Consider the following 7,811-nt stretch of genomic DNA (forward strand, 5'->3'; position numbering starts at 1 on the left):
TTTGTCTACACAGTCATATTTTGAAAGCAGTTAAAAGATTTCTTCCAAAAGAATACTTTAATCCTATTAGAGCGATTTTATTCAATGGAACATCAACTATTTCGATAGGTGAGGGAGAAAGCGACCCAATTACTTTAAGAAAGGGCTGCCGTCAAGGTAGCCCTTCAGCCCCCTTATTATTCGTCGCTGCACTAAAAGACCATGAAGATTCCATTATACAGAAATTTAAGGGGGTTGGGGTGGATTTTGGGACCTCGAGACATATAATTGATATATATGCCGAAAACGTCACATTGATGTTAGAAGATAACTCTGAGGCATAATTAACTAGACGAATTGAAGTAATTCTGAACTATTTCAAGAAGTATGAAATGAGGTACGGCTTGAAAATCAACTATAAAAAGACGATTGTTCTTCCTATTGGTAATTGGATCCCAAGTAAGGCTATTCAAATTGGCAACTGCTCAATTAAGGACATAGTGGAGATATTGGGAATTGTATGGGATTCAAAAGGTGCCTCTCATTCAAACTGGACATTCCTAAAAAAAGTTTGTGTGTTCTTCCATTTACCAATGGAGAAGTTTCAATCTTCAAAAGAGGATCGACCTATATAATTTCTTAATTATTCCTTATATCCTATATAAGGCAACATCTATTCCCTGGCTCGTTGAGAGAGCAATTGAAGAAGAAGACTCCTGGCTTAATATGTTTTTCCATAGGATCTATTTACCCTCAATCAAACGACCTAGATCTCTTATGAGTGGAGGATTATCTTTGCTCTCAAGAATACTACCTAAAGTCTATCAAAAAGTTCTAATTGACCTTTCAAGACATCCAGAGACTGAGTGGCGAGCTACTATTTCCTCACGCCCGATGTATCACGGGTTATGCTGGGAACAGATTTTATAAATGATCACTTGGTGGAATTATCTCCATCTTTAGCGGCACAACATATGTCCTTCACTACATACACTGAAGCCATTCGTATTGCTTAACATAGCAGGAATAAGTGATAAATTCGTGACTGCTATTCTTTTATTCACTACAAATGTGTCGAGGGTTCATACAAAAACTCGTGCCATAGAGTTGGCTCTCTCGAGCTGTAGAAGTAGGATAGTAGAGAAGCTGACAGAAGGCGTCCCTATCCAAAATGAAGAATATAGAGCTATTTTTATTTCAACTGTTGCAAGATACTCTGTCTTTGTCATTAAAATTCCGTATTCTTCTAATCTAACGTGGAAGTACACGGGGGATTTGATACGCTACTACCCATATGGTTCGAAGGACAATATGAAGTTCCTTTGCCGTCTCATACACATCCACAGACGTTTTAAAAAGTTTAGTACATCCAATGCTTAATTGTTGTCTTTTTTGTCTCCATCCTACGTTTTTTTTTAGTTGTATGATTTTGATAATTTTTATTCATTTGTTTCCTACCTGATCATTTTACTAATTTTATTGAAGATTTTTATGAAATGTGATAAACTACTACAGAGTAGTTTAATTATCGTTTGACTCACCGTGCTAATTAACTGTTGCAATGACTTTAGTTTAGGGGTTTAATTGTAAACTAAAATGTTTATTTATGTATGTAACTTCTCTAAACGAATAAAGTCTTTATGTGAAAAAAAAAAAATAGTGCGTGTTCAAATTTCAATAGACCACCCAGTACCTATATGTATGTTCGTATAATGAATATTATATGTACGTTTTTAAGGAATTAGTAAAAGTTGTATATTTTTAAAATAATGTGAGTTTAGTTTGAAAATATATATTCATTAATTTTACATCCATCCATATGTCAAGAGTATTTATCCTTCTTTATCTCCTGTCAAACAAATATCACTCTAATCAATTATTTCATACCATTACAATTCATTTTTATATATGTATGTTAAAAACATTGATAGCGCTTAAAATATTTTTCATTTTTTTGTATAATAAATATAAGAAATATTCGCAGAACTGAAATCAAGAGATAGGACACTATTAAATAATGTTAATTAGGGCATTCAAATCTTCTTTTTTTTTTTTACATACGGGATGGACCCTTAATACTATAAAAATTTTTACTAAAATTAAACTTTTATAATTCACAGATGCTTAAAAATGTCAATCTAAAAAAAAAATGTAGTAAATAATTGATCAAATCTTAACCATGCTTATTGAAAACCTTTTTGTGTGATCTTTCATATACAAGAAAAAAAAAGAGAGTCAACAGAAGCAATAAATCCATCAGTTTTTAGGAACATATTAAATTTATTTTCTGAAACTATAATCATTATTATTTATTTTTTGAGACGGAAAAGTCTGTGTGTACCCATAACCATCGTCCACAATAAAGGTTTGCTCGGGATTGATAAGTCTAAGGTCCTTGTTGGACTCTGAGTAGAACTGACGATGGTCAACAGAGTTATTTCATCCTTCTTATCCTTGCTGAATAAGGAGTGGGTTTTTTTTTTTTTTTTTTTTTTTTCCTTTCATGGCTTCTTGCAGCTGATCTAATGAAGTTTCATGACCAAGGTAACGATATATAAGCTGTGTCGATAAGAGATTTCTTTGTTGTGAGCATTTTGATGACGTCACAGAGGATACAATTTAGGTGGAAATTCGATAAAACAAATTATTTGAAGACAAAATATTTTGTTTTTAATGAAAAATAGGCAACAACATCAAGTTTCAAATAACCATATAAAAAAATGGAGATCTGATGGATAGTTACAGGTTGCCGATGCAGAAATACACCTAGTTCCTCTAGAAAAAGACACTAATCTTAGCAAAATATATCTGCTAACGTCAACCAGACTGCGTTGAAGGTTTATTATCGACACACCCTATATATAGTCATCTTGGTCATGACAGCTAATACTCTCACCTCTCAAAATAGTTTTCAAATTATCAGGATTACCACGTTCATTTTTGGTTTATTTGTACCTACTGGCAAATCATATAATAAATAAAATCTGTCCATTTTTCATTTTTTGTTATGGTGATCAATTATGGCCAGGGCTCGACCACCACGACCCCCTTTGGGGGGGGCTTAGTCTAGACCGCTTGGCTACATAATACTGCATCTTGAATACCACATACATACAGACAATTTTGGGTTGCAATCATGGGTATTAACTTGTGTCAACGTCACAAAACTTACCTCATTTCCCAACAAAAGTACTTCTACACTAATTTTGTGCAAGTTATGATTCGTACTATTCTGGTATAGTAAAAAAAACCAAATTTACTGCCCTTGTTAGCTAACAGGTCATTTTAACAATTGTAGAGTTCTGATTATGGCTACTTTAATTGCAATTTGTGACACACTCAGGGGTACATATGAATAATCCTTGTTGATTGAAATTCACGATAATTCGTATGAGAATACAGGGTGGGTGTCCACGATAAATTGGAACTATCTTAAAATTCAACCTGCTTAATAAAAATGGAATTTGGAGTGTATTTGTTAATATGAAAAAGTTAGACATCATATTAAACAATAAATTTATTCAACATGTCCTCCCTCAGCAGCCACCATCTTCTCCATCCTGCCCCTAAAGGATTTGCATGCCCTGATGACTTCCGCGGAATCGACAGCATTCCACTCACTCGTAATGGAGCCCTTCAGGGCTGCAATGCTCTTGTGGCTGACCTTGCACACCTCCCTCTCCAACTTCCCCTACCAGTAGTAATCCCACGGATTGAGGTCGGGTGAGTTGGAGGGCCAGGTGTTGCGATCCCAGAAAGTGATGTCGTGGGAGTTGAAGAGGTTAGTGGTCCTCATGGCGATGTGTGCGGGCACTGAGTCTTGTTGGAATATGAACTCCCTCCCAGCGGCCGATCCTTCATCCAGGGTATGACCAACTCCTCCATGACTTCGCAGTACCTTATCGAGTTAACCCTTTCCTTGGGATTGAAGAAGAAAGGAGGCATCACCTCACCGGTGCTGCAGAGGATACCCAGGGTCATCACAGAGGCCGGGAACTTTGTGGTGAAGACCACAGGGACCTCTTCTCTCTCCTTGGCAAGCCACCTGTCATTCTGGACGTTGTAGCTTCTGTCGACAGTCCAGTTCTTCTTGTCGGAGAAGAAGATAATTCTTACTCTATGGCTCTTCAGGTCATTTAGGAGACGCTTACCGTTGGTGAGCCTGGTGGCCTTCATGGATGCCGTGAGGATTTTTGTTTGGCCATTTGGTATGACCTGTGCCCGAGGTCCTCATTCACAGCCTTGGAGACCAGCTGTTTGCTCACTCCACGTTTATTGGCCAACCTGGACAAGGAAGTCCCCGACGAAGCCTTGATGGACTTTCGGGTGCCTCAAGAAGCGGGGAGTGCGGATTCGGTCAATTTCTCATGTTGTGGGCCTTGCGGCAGACCTTCCCCTCAACATCCCAGGCATTGAAGACCCGGTACACCGTGGTCTTGGGGTAGTTAAGAAGCTTGTAGATAGCAGAGGGCTTGTGTCCTGTGCAAGCCAATTCGAGGATGGTTTCTCTCCTTGCTTGTTCCATGATGACTATTGTTTGTTGTCAAAATAATTATGGTGGAAGTTATAGTGTATTGTTCACACAACCTTCTATATTAGTATGATTTATCCTCGAATATCCACATTATGGATCTGGATGAAGTTTAAAGTAGTTCTAATTTATCGTGGACACCCTGTATAAAGGAAATCACACTCAATTTTGAGAAATCGTTCTAGCTTACTTTTGTTTAAAGATAGGTATTCTATGTATTATCTTTACTCAAGTCTTACATATTTTATGTATTTTGAGAGGCTCGAGTAAAGAATAAAGAATATAGAAAAAAAGTTTAGTATATTATGTATTTACTTAAATATGCATTCGTTTTATCGAAAAACAATCTATATATTAAATGTGAAGATCTGTGTGTGTGTGTGTTTGTACCTCAATCACGGCCAAACCAATGGATGTACTTTGATAAAAATTTTCAAATTTTGGTCTTAGGGGTCATGACGGCCTTAAAATAGCATTTTTTAGCACAATGCCTGTACATCCTAAGGGCCAAGGTGTATTTTTGATATTATAAGGGGTTTTGATGCTCAAGGAAGTGGCAGTGGAAGAATTTAACATACCTCAGGGACCACCAGCTCCAACCCCTGAGCAGCGGTATATTCTTGCATATTGGAAATTGGAAGGAGTTCTTGGTACTTAGTTTGTACTGCCTTGAGGTCCAATACTTCACCTGACAACCTGGGTCTCTGGGTGTATTTTGGGATATCAGATGGGTTTCCTGATTTTCGTGGAAGTGGGGGGCAAAGAAATTTAACTTTTCTCAGGCCCAGCAGTTCACCTACACTACCACTGATCAAGGGTGTATTCTTGCATATTTGAAAAGGTTCTTGCTACCTATAAATTGTACGGCGTTAGTCTTTAAACTGTATTTTAGCCTAGCACTTCAACTATTTAACCTGAGAGTATTTCGGGATACTATGTGGGGTTCCTTAATGGTTCGGGAAGCGGCAGCAAGACTGCGAGTTTGCCGTCTGATCCCAAATAAAGCAAATACTTCCTCACTGCGTTGCAGGAGAGTACTTATATATTAGGATACTTCTACTCATAAAATAAACTCAAGAATAATTCTAAAGATTTTACAGTCATTATTTTTTTTTATTAAGCCAAAAAAAGACTAAGTCTAAATAATAATTATAAAAACAAAAATTAAAAATTAGTGAATATAAAATTTGAAATATAACCGATAGTAAACACTCTATATTCATATTCTATTTAACTTATCAGTTATCAGTAATTCCCTTCGATGGAGAGGGACCCCAGGATTAATACTGCTTAAGAAACGTAATCACAAGAAGGGAGTTCTTGATTCATGTGCTTCACAGCGTATTTTATATATTGTATTTTAGAGATGAGCCACTCAATCATCCACCTATCCTTATACCGTGAAGATGCTACAATTGGGCAATCCAGGAGACTCATTCTCATATGAAAGTTTCTCCAGATTTATTACTCCATCATCCTTAAGATTGGGGTAATTTTTATACATTGGCTGAATAAATATAAAAGAGGCCTCCAATTCCTGTGTGCAAAAATAACAAACTATCTTCTTTGGATCTTCTCGGGACATATTTATAAAAATACAGGACGTCCCTAGTCTGTACCTCAACTATTTCGGCGTGTGTCAGTGAATGGGTTCATCAAAATGACGTTTGGATCTGCAGTTTCCGTGCCATCACTAATACCGAGCTGTTAGAACCTTGAGGAAGGGGCTTTCTCTTGACGATCCCAAAAAATGAAAGATTACCTAATCATTTTTTTAGGAACGACTTTTAATGCAATGAATGCAGGGATCGGAGGACAGAGATAATTACGTTTGAAATATCTTCCAGAGAATATCCACCTTGTTCTATGTGATAGGAAATAGTTATTCAACACGGGAGTCCTGTCTCATATATTTTGGATTGCAGAAGTAATCCCTGTATTACTAAGGAACTCACTCCTTCTGTTCAGTGGAGTATTATACTAGAGTGGTACGTTTTAACCAAGTAAAGGGAATTCATTCTCAATGATAGAGCTTCATACTGAGCATATCTTCCTCCAATGATGGCTAGAAGAGTTATTGATTAATTTTAGTCTCTTGATATCCCCGGCAACACCGGGCAAACGTACTTTCGTTATATCCAAAATTAATACTTTCTTTTGGAATAATATTCGTTCTTTCATCGTTTTTTCAATAAATGTAATCCTTTTATCCATCAAACAATCATCATGTATGTAAACAATAGGGCTCTATAACCAGTTCATCTAGGAAAGAAGGATGGAATATATTTGATTTTATATATATTAATCTCTTTTGTGTATTTTTTCATTATTCGTCTCGTCTCTTTACGAGCGCGTGGGAGGCTGAGAAATCACATCAATCATCACACGAGGCGTTGCGTTTCCTGTGTTTATAAAGGATTTATAGGCATGTACTACCTATGGGTTTAGCAGGCGCAAATATACAAAGTACTTTTTGCATATCATGTATAGATGAACAGATTACATATTTTAATAGAATGTAGGTTATGAACGTTGATTGATTGAACTATAATGATCTATTGTGTAGCTATAAACAATTTCAAACAATCATTGAAGAATATTTGCATTGTTACGAACTGTCTCCATTTTCTGTTTCTTTTCGGAGGAAAGATTGAGTGATACAATAGAAATAACGTCGTGCTAGAGAATAAGGACATTTTTAATATTTAAATACTTTATTTGATCTGAATATATTTATGTATATTGTTAATCTTTATTATTAATGTCATCAAAAGCAGGGTTTCAGAGTTGAAATACAGTGGTTAAAGTTATAGAGCACTCCAAGACGTATTATGTAGACTTTGATTTTAAGGAGAGGACATATCATTTTTTCCCTCACTTCTAGTCGTCAAGTTCTTTTATTTGTATAATTTATTTCCTGTTCTGCGTATGTGTCTAAATAAGGATTGTGGAGCCGTAGTCGGATTCGTATAATTAAACATAGTTATGTTGAACTTTGAGTTGTGTAATTCTAAATTACATGGAGTTGGAAGAGCTTAAGAAATGTTCAATAAGACGAACTTATTCCGTATTCTATTAGTGTATTATGACGTAACATACACTCCTAAAGTTGATAATATTAAGGAATGAAGAGCCAAGAAGGGTACAAAAGTAGATCCAGCAACAAGATGGAGGAGAAGTTACTTAATGAACGACTGTATCCTCGAATTAAGGTCTATATTGTTTGATATGCCCATGGAATTTCTTAATACATGGAAGTTTGTCGACATCATTTTGTTTTTCTTTTTTTTCCGACTTGATT

General features: G+C 36.1%; 1 pseudogene; it reads right to left on the bottom strand.

The window, feature by feature from the left end:
* The window catches only part of LOC121125885 (dehydrogenase/reductase SDR family member 1-like), a 5,011-nt pseudogene extending 1,855 nt beyond the window's left edge, over positions 1-3,156 (bottom strand).
* Positions 3,157-7,811: the final 4,655 nt, after the last annotated feature.

This window comes from Lepeophtheirus salmonis, chromosome 11, assembly GCF_016086655.4.
Source record: "Lepeophtheirus salmonis chromosome 11, UVic_Lsal_1.4, whole genome shotgun sequence".
NCBI lineage: Eukaryota > Metazoa > Arthropoda > Copepoda > Siphonostomatoida > Caligidae > Lepeophtheirus > Lepeophtheirus salmonis.